At 36.8% G+C, this 12,292-nt stretch overlaps 1 protein-coding gene across 3 annotated transcripts in view; it reads left to right on the plus strand.

Moving 5' to 3' along the window:
• The window catches only part of LOC6035075 (heterogeneous nuclear ribonucleoprotein Q), a 41,880-nt gene extending 31,101 nt beyond the window's left edge, over positions 1–10,779 (plus strand). For all 3 annotated transcript variants that reach the window (XM_038265075.1, XM_038265134.1, XM_038265029.1), the window contains exon 13: positions 4,126–10,779. The gene's annotated coding sequence lies outside the window, so the exon portion shown is untranslated. The remainder of the gene's footprint in view (positions 1–4,125) is intronic.
• The last annotated feature ends 1,513 nt before the right edge of the window (positions 10,780–12,292 follow it).

Genomic DNA, 12,292 nt, shown 5'->3' on the forward strand with positions numbered 1-12,292 from the left:
AACCCTTCATCTGCCGCGCACCTACACCATCAAGCAACATTGATTACTAGTGTTTTGTTTACTGTTTCTTTGCTGCATTTCCAAACTACTCCTCCTCTTCCCATTTCCATAATTTGTCTTTTTCTTTCGCCTAAATAATCAAATTAACCCAAAACGTCAAGTGCGCGTCACACCAACAATAGCGCAACCGTGTTGGTGCCGTATTGTTTCCTACGCAAATATCACCTACGTACAGCTTACCTTCCACTCCCTACTTTGCTTCGCACCCACACACACACACACACCAATACATAAACATTTCTGCAACAAAAATGACCACTTTTCCCCGGAACCCGGACAATAGACCGAAATCCGTTTCATTGAAAAGAAATCTTTTGCGGAACACAACAAAGCAATCCTTGATTTTCCTTATTTGTCTCGATTTAATAATAAACAACAACTACTGTAATGAAAACAACAGGTTCCTTGAGTCAATTGAAAAAAAAGCAAAACAAAACAAAAACAGTGCTCTGAACCTTCGTCGTCGTCATCGCCGATGACAGTGAAAAAGAGAGTTTTCATTCTTTTTTCGGAACAAAAACAATTTGGATTATCAAAATGTCACGAGAGAAAGAAAGAGAGAGAGAGAGAGAGAGAAAAATACTAATCGATTCGTTTTCCCTTTCATAACAACAACAACAACAACAGATACATGTTAGGTTAGGTTAGGATTTCGAGAGAGGGAGAAAGTAAACAATGCGAATATGCCTTATTTAGACGTTAAGTAATCGATAGTGAACGAGATTTAGTGCTAACACAAACACACACCAATACACACATAGATATGTAGGAAAGAGAGGGAGAAGCAAGCATTGTCTATACTAGCTGTTAGGATATTTAGTCTTTGAAGTTCTTAAGTTGTAGCGAGCGAAAGTTACGAAATGAAATGAAACAATAAAAATACACGATTGTGCGAATGCAACACCAAACGCTGTTTTTACCCAGCAGGTTTTAGTTTATTTTCTTTCTGTTCTTCTCTACTGCTACGTCAGAAACACTGCAAAGATAAGCGAATCAAAAAAATATATATTCATATATTCCTTTCGAAATGATTTTTTTTATTATTCTTTATTTCATCGGTTTCCGTGCTCCACAAGGAAAGAAAGCGAAACTTGTTTATTTTCCACCAAGAAGTTGGATGCAGTGTTTGTTTTTCCGTTCACTTCCGTTTAGAGAGCGTGTCGAAACGTCAGCGCCTGTTGACTTTTGGTTTTTTGCCTTAGTTGAAGTTTGTTCCATCCCCACCCCTCTCAAAATTGGCCAACGATAGATTCCGTACCGCAACCCACACAAAACCATATTCCGATCCGACCGACCAAACCAACAAAAAAATTCACTCTCACACACACTCACACACACACTTGCAAACTTCCAGGTAAGTGCTCAAAATTTTACTCTGTGTCCTCCCGTTTTTCTTTTCTTTTCTCTCTTACAGTGTTTTTTTTTTCTTTGGTATTAGTTTCGTGTATGACAGTTAAAATGTTTGCACACCACACTGCTGTAACCAAAATCAGCAGGAGAGCGAGAGAGCGCGCGAAAATAAAACAAGAAACAATCGTCGTAATTTGTTTTTGAGAGTGTAGATGTCAAAATTTCAACGTAAATTAGTTTAGCTGTCAATTTTCATTTGTAACTTTACCTTGAATGCAAAAAAGGAAGCTCGTCCTGCTCTCACATAATGTAAACAGTATTTGCTAGAGAGAGGATAACAGACGGTTTGTTTACATACAAACGTTATTTTGGAAAAGTTAATTCGATCAACAAAAAGTGTCGAGCCCCTCGGTTCGAATTGGTTTTTGCCAACAGAAACATAACCACACTTATTGGCACCCTCAGCAAACGTCAAATCAGTACAAATTGCTGCCGGGTCTCTTCCGGAAAATATCCGCAATTTTGTTTTGAAGTTTTTTTTCCTGGATGCGAAGCGAATAGATCGAATACCAATCGAAAACGGCTTTGGTTACTAGTGACAGTTATGTCATTTTGAAATAGTTGTTCGTTTTTTTAATTCTCAGGTTAGTAGCTAATAATTTAAAAGTACAGTTTTTAATATTTTTAACCTGATTATTTTATATAAACAGACAATTTTTAATGAAAATTTGATTTTTTTTTTACTCGTTTGTACGCAGTTTCTATTCAACATTTAGCTGTCATTTTATTCGAACCGAGGGGCACGACACACATTTACTATTCCAAAGCAACGTTTATAGGTTTTAATTTATTTTTTTCGAGGATAGTAGTTGTTGATTTTGTCTATTTCTGTCACTGTTTGCGTGTATTAGAGTGCATTGTTTCTTGTTTTACCCGTGCTTTACAAGGTTTTCCTAGCCAGCTCTGTATCCAATTCTCTTTGTGGAAATAGCAAAGTGATCCTCTGGTTTTTATCTCAAATATTGGTTTGACACACAATCTAGAATGCACCCCAACAAAAATGGTTTCATTTATCTTGTTTTGTTTTCGAAATCTTTTAATTTGGATCAACCCTTTTGTTTCTTTCATGACTCAAAATTTACCGAAAACATCCTCAAATCCCAATAACTCACAAGGAGACGGTCCAGAAAATCGTGGCTGCTCAAGGCACTGAAGCCAACGGAAGCCATCTTGAAGTACAGATTTTTAGTTTTGCCTTCCGCTTTCTAGGATTTTAGTAACTTATGTCACGTTGTTGTTAAAATTAATATCGTTGCGTTATCTTAAAAGAAAATCAAAAAGCTGCAGGAGATTTTGGAGCGACTGTCGTCGCAGGCAAATAGGGAAGCCAGCGATTAGAAAGAGATTTTAAATCACAGTAATTGTATGAAAATGCGTCAACCTTGTAAAAATTATAACTTTATTGCGCAGGAAACAGCTAAATCTTTGTACAATTATGAACAAAATATAAATCATGTCTCTGTTTTGATTTACACTGGAACTTTTCTTTGGTGACGCAATCCTCGCTCTGAAACGCTTGTCAAACTGATGGATCAGATTTCGCTGAATAACTTGTTTGGTAAACTTTCATGTTTGAACAGTATTTTTTGAGTATTTGTTATCCAAAATTGTTTTGGTGGACTGAGCAGGCAGACAAAATCTGAGTGAAAAGCAAGTCTGATATAAGTTATTTTGGATGAGCGTGCATCCACAATAGTGACGTTCCCCTCGGCACTTTAAACAGTGAAGGTGGTATTCCACTGTGGAAACGTTTAAAAAATACAATTTTGAAATTTTTCCTCTTTTCTTACACGCACATTAAAAGTCACTCAGTTTCCATCCAAACCGAGCCTACTTAGAAATGAGTCAATTGTTATCTATCAGATTTGGGTGAATTCCAATCGACAAAAACATAGTGAAATTCACCCAGTTTTGATTGAAATTCACTCCAATCTGACAGTTGACCCATTTACTCAATTCTGAGGATATCTGGTTTTGATGGACACTTGTTGATTTGGAATTTGCGTGTAGAAAAAGACGGCAACTGTCAAAAGCGTGTTTTGTTGATAAGTTAGCAAACAACGTTTCTAACAATGAAAATACAGAATATTATCCGCGCACCACCAAAACCAAGTGCGCATCTCTTCTGTTGCGCCGTACAAAAATTGAGTGGTTTGCAGGGGCGTGTACATCAGCCTGTGGTGCAACAGGCTTTGACAGGTTGCGCTCGTATTTTGATTTTTGTCTGCCCTCGCGATACCGTGGGGAAAGTCTATATTGTGGTTGTGCACTCATCCAAAATAACATATTTCAGACTTGCATTGCAATAAAATTTCGTCAGTCTTCTTATTCTACGACTCAATTCTGGGTAAAAATCGCTAGAAAGGTTAAAAAATTAAAGTGATTAGGTTAGGTTTTGACGAAATAATTTAAAGTGAAAATAACCCGAAAAATGCTTCTTTGGCTAGTTTTGAGACGGAGCGTTACGGATCTAAGCGTTAGCGTTAGCTGTCAAATACTGACTAGTGTAAAAACGAACAGAGATGTAGGATTAAGCCAACTCTAACCAAACCATCGATGAAAATAAATCAAGAATTTAAAATAATGTTTTCTTTTTTTCTTCAATTTCTACCCCCATTTACCCAACCTTTTTCCAATCGCGTGATATCACAAAAGCAGCAGCAATCGGTAAGCGTAAGTTCGACGGTGGTCACCAAAATCAAGGGGATATAAAACGGCGCTACGGAGCGGCGGCGGCCGCGGCGTTAGGAAATCTTGGTAGTAACTGGGGCAGCCAGCCGTTACCCCAGCAGCCCCTCGGCACCAACGGAGGGGAGCAGTGGTACACCGACACGTACTCGGTGTGGAGTTAAGGATTCGCAACAGTTTGCTAAACAACAACAACAACAACAACAACAACAACAAACGCAACCGCAACCGCAACAACAACAAAAAGCACGCTGAACAATAAACACTAGAAATTCTCACAAATACAGACTCGCGCGTCGCGCCGCAACACACTCACTAACACAAACAACAACATTCTGACAGAGCGCGAGCGCGCGTGATGAGTGCACTAATACAGCTAAACAAAACACTCTAAATTAGACAGCGGTAAAAAAAAAGGCGCGCTGCAACCCAATTGGAAGCTACAACTGTAATAAACGTACTATTGATAAAGCAAAATAGCAGTCCCCTTTAATAAATTGTAATTAAATTACGTCGCGAGACGAAAACACAATTAGAGCGCTAAATATTGTATTTAAAAAAACAAAAAACATGCAAAAACAAACCTATCTTTCGCTAATCATCAAAAAAACAATAATACTAGAAGATAAAAATGACTGAATTTTTCGTAATTCTTAATATTTAAGATGTAGAAATTAACGAATCAAACAAAACTCGTTTAAAACTTATTGACAAACAACAAAGAAGTTTGTTAAAATTTCATCGATTCGGAACTTTGAGATTACAAAAAAAAATCAACAATAACAGTCAACACAATTAGGTCACCCCTCGTTTTGAAGCAATTATTTAGCGAATTTTATCAAAATTCCAAATTTTAATTTCCCACACGTCACTGAATAACAGCAAAAAATAAATAAACGAATTAGTTTGTTCAAGCAAATATGCAAGCAAATGCGGATCTCCACCACCAAGTCGTAAACAAAAAAAGGAAGGGATGGGCTAACGGAAAAAGTGATAAAAATCGTAAAATTTTATTTTTATAACTTATATTACCAATATTTTCTAATCGCTTAACAATCGCCTAGTCGCGGTCAACAAACACAATTACACACACACACACACACACCTATACACTCTCACAAGTAAAGGAATTTAGTTAGACTATTAATGGTAGTGCTTCAATTTTTGAAACGAAAAGAAAACAAAATCGTGTCGACAAGTGAAAAACACACAAAATATTACAGGAAAAAAGCAAAGCGAATCGTTTGAGTGTTCAGGAAAAAAAAGCAAAATTAACAAGAAAAACGTTTAGTTGTGTTTCGGAAAAAAGTGAAAAGTTCTTATTTTGGTGACTCTTTTGGTACGGCAAAAATCGAAAGTGTAAATAAATTTTGAACAAATTATGTACGCAAAAAAAGAAACGTGTATTTAGTCATAACAAAGCAAAAGTTAGAGGAGGAAAAAATAGAAGTTTGGATGGTATCAAAAAAAAAAGAAAACAAAAAATATTAGAAACATATTAGTGATTTATTTTGAGACGAAAGCGTGAAACAATATTAATTAAAACAATATGGTGAAATGTGATTATTTAAACAAAAGAAATTATTTGTAAAAAGAAGACAAAAACCTGTAAAATTGAATGTGTTAGGATTTAGGCTCTTGAGGAAGGAAAAAAACGAAACGAAACTCATTTGGCTTTAGGCGAAAAAAAAAGAAAACAAGTGATCATCAAAATATAATCTTTCAGCTAAAAAAACGAGCAAAAAAGTTAGAGAAGAAGCAAAGGCGGTTTAAAACCCCCAAAAATCGGAAGCATTTAGGAAGTGATATCGAAATTCAAAATTTCCCAAAAAGAAAAAAACAGCAAAAACAACTTTCGGAAGAAGCAAAAAAATACGAAAATAAAAAGTGTGGAACGCAAAAATTTTATATCATCTTTTCTAGGCAAACGAAGGAAAAATAAAGAAAATCAATTTAGGCATGACAATATGGGGACTAACAAAGCGAAAGGGAGGAAAAACAACATTGGCACAGCTTTTGGAGAATAAAATCGGGGGAAAAAAAGAAGAAGAAGCACCACCACACTACGAAAACTTGACGAACAACATCTAACTAAAGCTCTTTTGCAAAGCAAAAAAAACTAAAATGTTTGTTGCCGACCGGCTGGCAACACTGGCCGTCACCGTAGCGTCGCGAATCGATTATTTTTTAAATTTGTTTTGAAATGTTTTGAAGTTAAACAAAAAGAAACAATCATGGTTTGTTATTTGTTGCTTACACACTTACTTGCGAAAAAAAATCCAACAAGATCTAGAGGAGAGGAGAGGAAATAAACATTGTATAAAAGTTGAAACTTTAGTTGTTATAACCCAACACTATTGACCCTACACGAGACACCCCTTTTAAGAAAATAAAATATTCAAGAACAGTTGGAGGAAATTGTGTGTGAAAGGCTTTGCCCTACCTGCGAAGGCAAACTTTAGTTTCAGCGGCTTGTTTCTTTAGAGGAGCGCACAGTTTCCAATACAAAAATGCACTGCAAAATAACAAGATTTTTGAAAATATTTCATTGTTTGACAACAAACCCCCTAAACAACAAGAAGGATAGCAGAGGAATCGTTCAATAACCCAATTTCGGTCATACTTTTATTTTGCTAGAAAAAAACTTAAAAATAACATTAACCAACTTTTCAGTCGAAAAGTGCACTGCAAAAAATCGTAAAGACGCGCCCCTCGGTCGCGCCGCACCTGTCAAACTCGAGGGGAACGCCTCTGCGATTTTTTGCAGCGTGCTTCCCGATCGAAAAACAACAGAACAGCGACTCGAACCTGGTTGCAACAGAGAAGGAGAAAAGAGAGAAAAAGAAAAAAAAAAGTAGCGCAAGGGAATGTCGGCTTCGTGGTGTTTATGATTTGTTTTTTGAAAAATGGTGCCCCAAAAAGCTGCCTTAAAATACAAAAAGTTACACAGAATGGAAAACTCGCACACACACTTACACACAAAAACACTAAACACAGATACGTAGCAACCACACACACACACACTTACAAGCAGAAAAGGGAAAGAGAGAGAGAAAGAGAGCGCAAATCGGGAAGGGAGAAGGAGGAGGAAAGGGAAATACAAACGATAAATACACACACAAGCAAAAAAAATTGTGGGAGAAAAGACTGAATGAAAATTATTTCAAATTATTTAGGAAGAAGCGAGAGCGAAAGAAAAGGTGAAGCAAACGAAGCAGGAAACAGGAAAGGGAAAATTGCGTCAAAAAAGAAGGAAGCAAGTGTCACCCCCCTCGGTCACCGTGACAGCGCGCGCAGCAGTGTTGCCAATTTGATTTTGGAAAACCGACGGGGGGTAGTTTGAAGGAAAATTTGGTGAACAAGGGAAAACGGTTGAGGCAAACAAATGCAACCAGCAGTTTATGAAAGCGTATTTTTTTAGAGCTAGAAGCGTCTTATTATAGTTATTTTTTTTCTTTGTTTCGATCCAAATTAATTGTAATCTAAAAGGGACGGCAAAACAAGCGAGAGAAAGAGAGGGAGAGAGAAGAGCGCGCTGAACAGAAAGGTAAAATTATGCAATATTCAATCATTATTTTTAATATTCTAAACAAGAGAAAGGCAAAGCAAAAACTCCAAGCGAGAAGTAGCGGAATATGTAAAGGACAGGCAACAAAAAAAGTTTAATTATTACGCATTTTCCAGGTCGTCGATCGCGGGAAGGGGTTGCCAGTTGGATCCATATTGTCGAGTTAGAAACTCTGGCAGCAGCAGTGCCGCCAGCGGCGCAGTTTGTGTTTTCTTTTCGTTCTAAATTTTTACGTTTTTAATGGATATTTGATCCAAAGTTACACTTTTTACCTCCTTCTATAGCTGTAATTTTCCGTTACGTACTCTTTTTCGTTACCTTTTTATCGTTATCTATCGTAATTTTCTTGTTTTTTTGTTTGTTTGTTTGTTAAACGACGACCATTTTGTTAATCTGCTGCTGCGCCGGCACTGCGCACAGCCAATTCGAGCGGTGACAAGCAGTGTCGAGCCCCTCGGTCATCGCGTGGTTGTCAGTTTGACAGCTGCGCTGCGAGGGGTAGGACAGTTGTTGTTTTGTACTGTTTTCGAAGAGTTTTGCGAAATTATGTGACAAGAGAAAGGAAATGGCGGCGCCTTCCCCGGAAAATTTAAATTAATAAAGTAAATATTAACGTTTAGATGTTATTCTTAATTGTATACACAAAAAACAAACGCGCTATAAAGGAAAAGAAAGTCTTGGAACGGAGACACTGTAAAGAAGCTACAATATATTAAAAAGAAAACAAAACTAAAAGAAAATCAAACACAGACGAAACTAATCGGAAGTGAAGGCAAGCGACGTCAGAATGGTGGACGAAAACAAAAATATTTGTATAAAAATATATATTGAGAAGTTATTATGTTAATTATATATTTTTTATTTTATATTGTATTTTGATTATAATAACGTAAATTTTAATTATTTTAGATAAAATTACCCTTATTTTTAGTTTATACAAAACACAGGCAAGCCCAGATTAAATATTGCAACTGCAAGAAATCCAGACAAAACCCAAGCGAGAGAATTTGAGAATGCTAAATTACGCAAGAAGCAAACAAAAACAATGAACGATTTCCCCCTTCTACCGTTAAAAAATGGAATACCTATTCATAGAAATACATTTTAAAAATAATTAATTAATTTTAAATTATCCAAAAGCCTCCACACACTATTTTTTTATTTAATGTTTACAACGTTTAATTAATTAACGATACGAAAGAGAAGCAACAACCCTTTCCCCTTAAAAATTCACTTCCACATACACACACATCCTTACTTACACACCCCTTAACTTCATGAACAACCCAAACAAATGAACCAACACACTCACACGTACACTAGTTTAGCTAATCCAGAATGCAGAAGCCACCACTCACACACACAACCACACTTGAAGCAAGTAAACAAAACAAAAACAACAATTATAATATGTATCACAGAATTTTAACCTTAAACATAGTGAAGCAAAATAGTTTTAATCTCTTTATCTAAACATGCAAAACTGAAAACAATTAACTCTCCCAGAAAAAAAAAACAAAACAAAACCCAATTCAAAGCAAAATAACCAATACGCAAGTAAACAAAAGAATACCACCAAACACATGCAAACACACTCTCACACACACTTACACACGTAACAAAAGTCACGAGCAACGCGTCTCGGAGAAGCGAAAAAAAGGTAAACAAACAAAAACAAAGCAAACCCCCTTGATTTTGTGTAGACGTCAGAAGAGCGTAAACAACCACCACCACCAACACCACCAAGTTGAGCTAGTTTTTTTTTTCGTTGAAAATTTCTCAATTTCTGTTTAACGAAACAAGTGACAGAAGAAGAAAACAAAACAAACCCCAACAAGCCATCCAAGGAGACAATGGAGAAAGCGAGAAAGAGAGTAGCAAACTCAAACGCAGGCAGCCTCACAACACTAGTGCAAGAGAGCGCTCAGCGCGCAGCGAGAACAATAGCGAAAAAGAGAGAGCAAGAAAGAGAGAGAGAATAAGCCAACTATCACAGCCAACTTTGCCGACGTTATTGCGTTAATTTTTTTAATTATTATTTTTTTTTTTGAGTTCCTGAAGTAGGTTCAACTCATTTACCATTGCACACACACACACATTTACAAACAAAAAACGTCCCTCGCCGAATCGTTCATTCACTAACACACGTAAACGTCATCCGTCAGCGAAAGATTCTAGAGTTTTTTTACGCTCTCCGTTTATAAGTTTTGTTCACTAGTAGTTAGCGTTATTAGTAGAGTAATGAACCCACATATTCGTTGACATTTCCACCTAACCTCCAACTCTCTTTCTCAGCCCACTCACACACACTCAAACAAATGAGCAGACGTCATTTTCATACTCTCTCACTCACACTCACACTACCCTCTCACACACGAAATCATCTCTTTTTTCAAACAATTGTTTGTTTTGTGCTCAGTGTTACCTTTGTTTGTTTTGTGTTTTGGAGATACAAAAACAGCATTTTTTATTACTAGATAAACAAACTATTCCTTCAGTTCTCTCAATTCCCCTTTTTAAATCACACTCTCACCAATACACACTTACATCATACGTACATACTTGCACACTCATACAGCTATTAAGGAAATTTCTTGATTTTTTTATTGTTTTGTTTTAGCAGTGTTTTTTTTTCTATTATTTGATTATTTTTTGGTTCGAAACGGACAAACATTGGCCCCCCATTTCTCAACAATAACAACAGCGAAAAAAAAATTAACAAAAACAAACACAACTACAAACAGCAAAATCAACAACAAACACAAACACTTTGAAAAGGTGATAACAAAAAAAATAACAACAAAAAGCAGATTTTGAAGGTTCGATACAAAATGATGTGGAGAACAACAAACTGTACTGCGAGACAGGATTTGTATTTGTACACATGAACGAAACCAGATAGGGCAACAAAACAACTTTCAATTTCACTTTATCTTTAGCGCGTACTTCAGGCAATTCAGATAAAGAAAAGAAGAAGAAGGAAAAAATGAAACCGGAAAGGAGCAGAAGCAAAATAGTAGTAGATGTAGAAGAAGAAGAAGAGGAAGACGCTAGAAGGAGTAATAACAAGAGAGAAGAAGAAAGTAAACAAAAAAAGTGAATAAAGATAAACAACCTTTGTATCTTCTCTATATACGAAAGAAAAATAAATAAAAATAAATGTTAAACATTGTGATTTGAAATCAGAAATAATATCACATCTTCACTGCCGCTCTAAATTAGTCCGTCCCATATGTATGTAGACTGAGCCACGTAGCCCAGTGGTAACGCTTCCACCTCGTAAGCGGTAGATCGGGGATCAAATCCCGGCTCGGACCAACACAACTGGTGATCTTTTCCCTTCTGGAATCGATTGCTTAGTAAAGGGAAGGTAGTGTATCGTCACAAACTGGACCTTATCACGACACCTTAGGGAGGCGACCTATGGAATGTTAACATTAACTTTAACATGTTAACATTAAGTTGAGAATGAAACTGCCACTGAATCCGCTTTGTAAATGCCGGCCCCGATACTCTTCAAGGGTGTTCCCCTCAGGAACTGGGAAAGATTTACATATGTAAAAACAGCAAGCCGAGAAAAACGCAAGGCAAATTTGTCCAGCCCGTAAGGCTACGTGTTAAGATTTATCGAAAAATTTAAATTTTCTACGGTTTTCTGGAATAAACTACTAAATTTTATTGGTTTTTTTCTAATAGTTCACATGATTTTGAACCACACTGCATCATTAACTCAAAATTGATGAAATTAAATATGGGACGGACTTAATTTTAGCGACAGTTCACAACTCGTAATTTTACGTCATCTTTGATTTTTTTTGTGTTGTTTGTTATTGTTACTGACTTCAACCCTAAGATACTTTAAAATTATTGACATTTTTTTATTAATCCTTCAAACTTTATGTTCCTTTCTGACCCACTATGCATTGACCTAGTCTAGAGTGTGTACAATTATCTTGATCGATTCTTTGGCTCCTTTGGGACCATTGAAAGACCATTCAAATGAGCCTAAAACATCAAAGATCTCACAACCCTATCAAAAGTTATGAACACTTATTGTTATTTATACACTTTTTGGATATTTCTATAAAAATGTTGTGCGTTGGATAGTTTTTTTTCATCAAACCTTGCCGATGAACCAGAAATATTGAAGTTCTGAAAACCCAATCAAAAGAAATTAGCAGTCTTCCCGAAACGCGCGCACGCCGTACACGCCGTACAAGTTTTCAGTGCAGATAAACCTCAAACACACCAGGCTGCCATGTTCGAGTTCTCCCCGCACGGCGCACTCAAGTTTACACGCGGTGTAAACACGGGGTGCACACCTCGGGTACAACGCCGTGCGAGCGAAGAGCGTGTAAAGAGACGAAAAAATGACTGCTTCTCACTCTCTCGGTGTCAAACACTGTAGTGTGACTGCAGCGGAGAATGAAACACCGCTTCACAGCAGAGGGAGCGTGAGAGAACTATTTTTGTCTCTTTTCTGCGTCGTCGGCTTGCACGGGGTTTGTACCCGGGGTGCAAGGTTCGGTTTTAAACTTGAGGTTCGTGTGCGCGTACAGACTGTAC

Source organism: Culex quinquefasciatus, chromosome 1 (genome assembly GCF_015732765.1).
Source record: "Culex quinquefasciatus strain JHB chromosome 1, VPISU_Cqui_1.0_pri_paternal, whole genome shotgun sequence".
In the NCBI taxonomy this organism is placed as follows: Eukaryota; Metazoa; Arthropoda; class Insecta; order Diptera; family Culicidae; genus Culex; species Culex quinquefasciatus.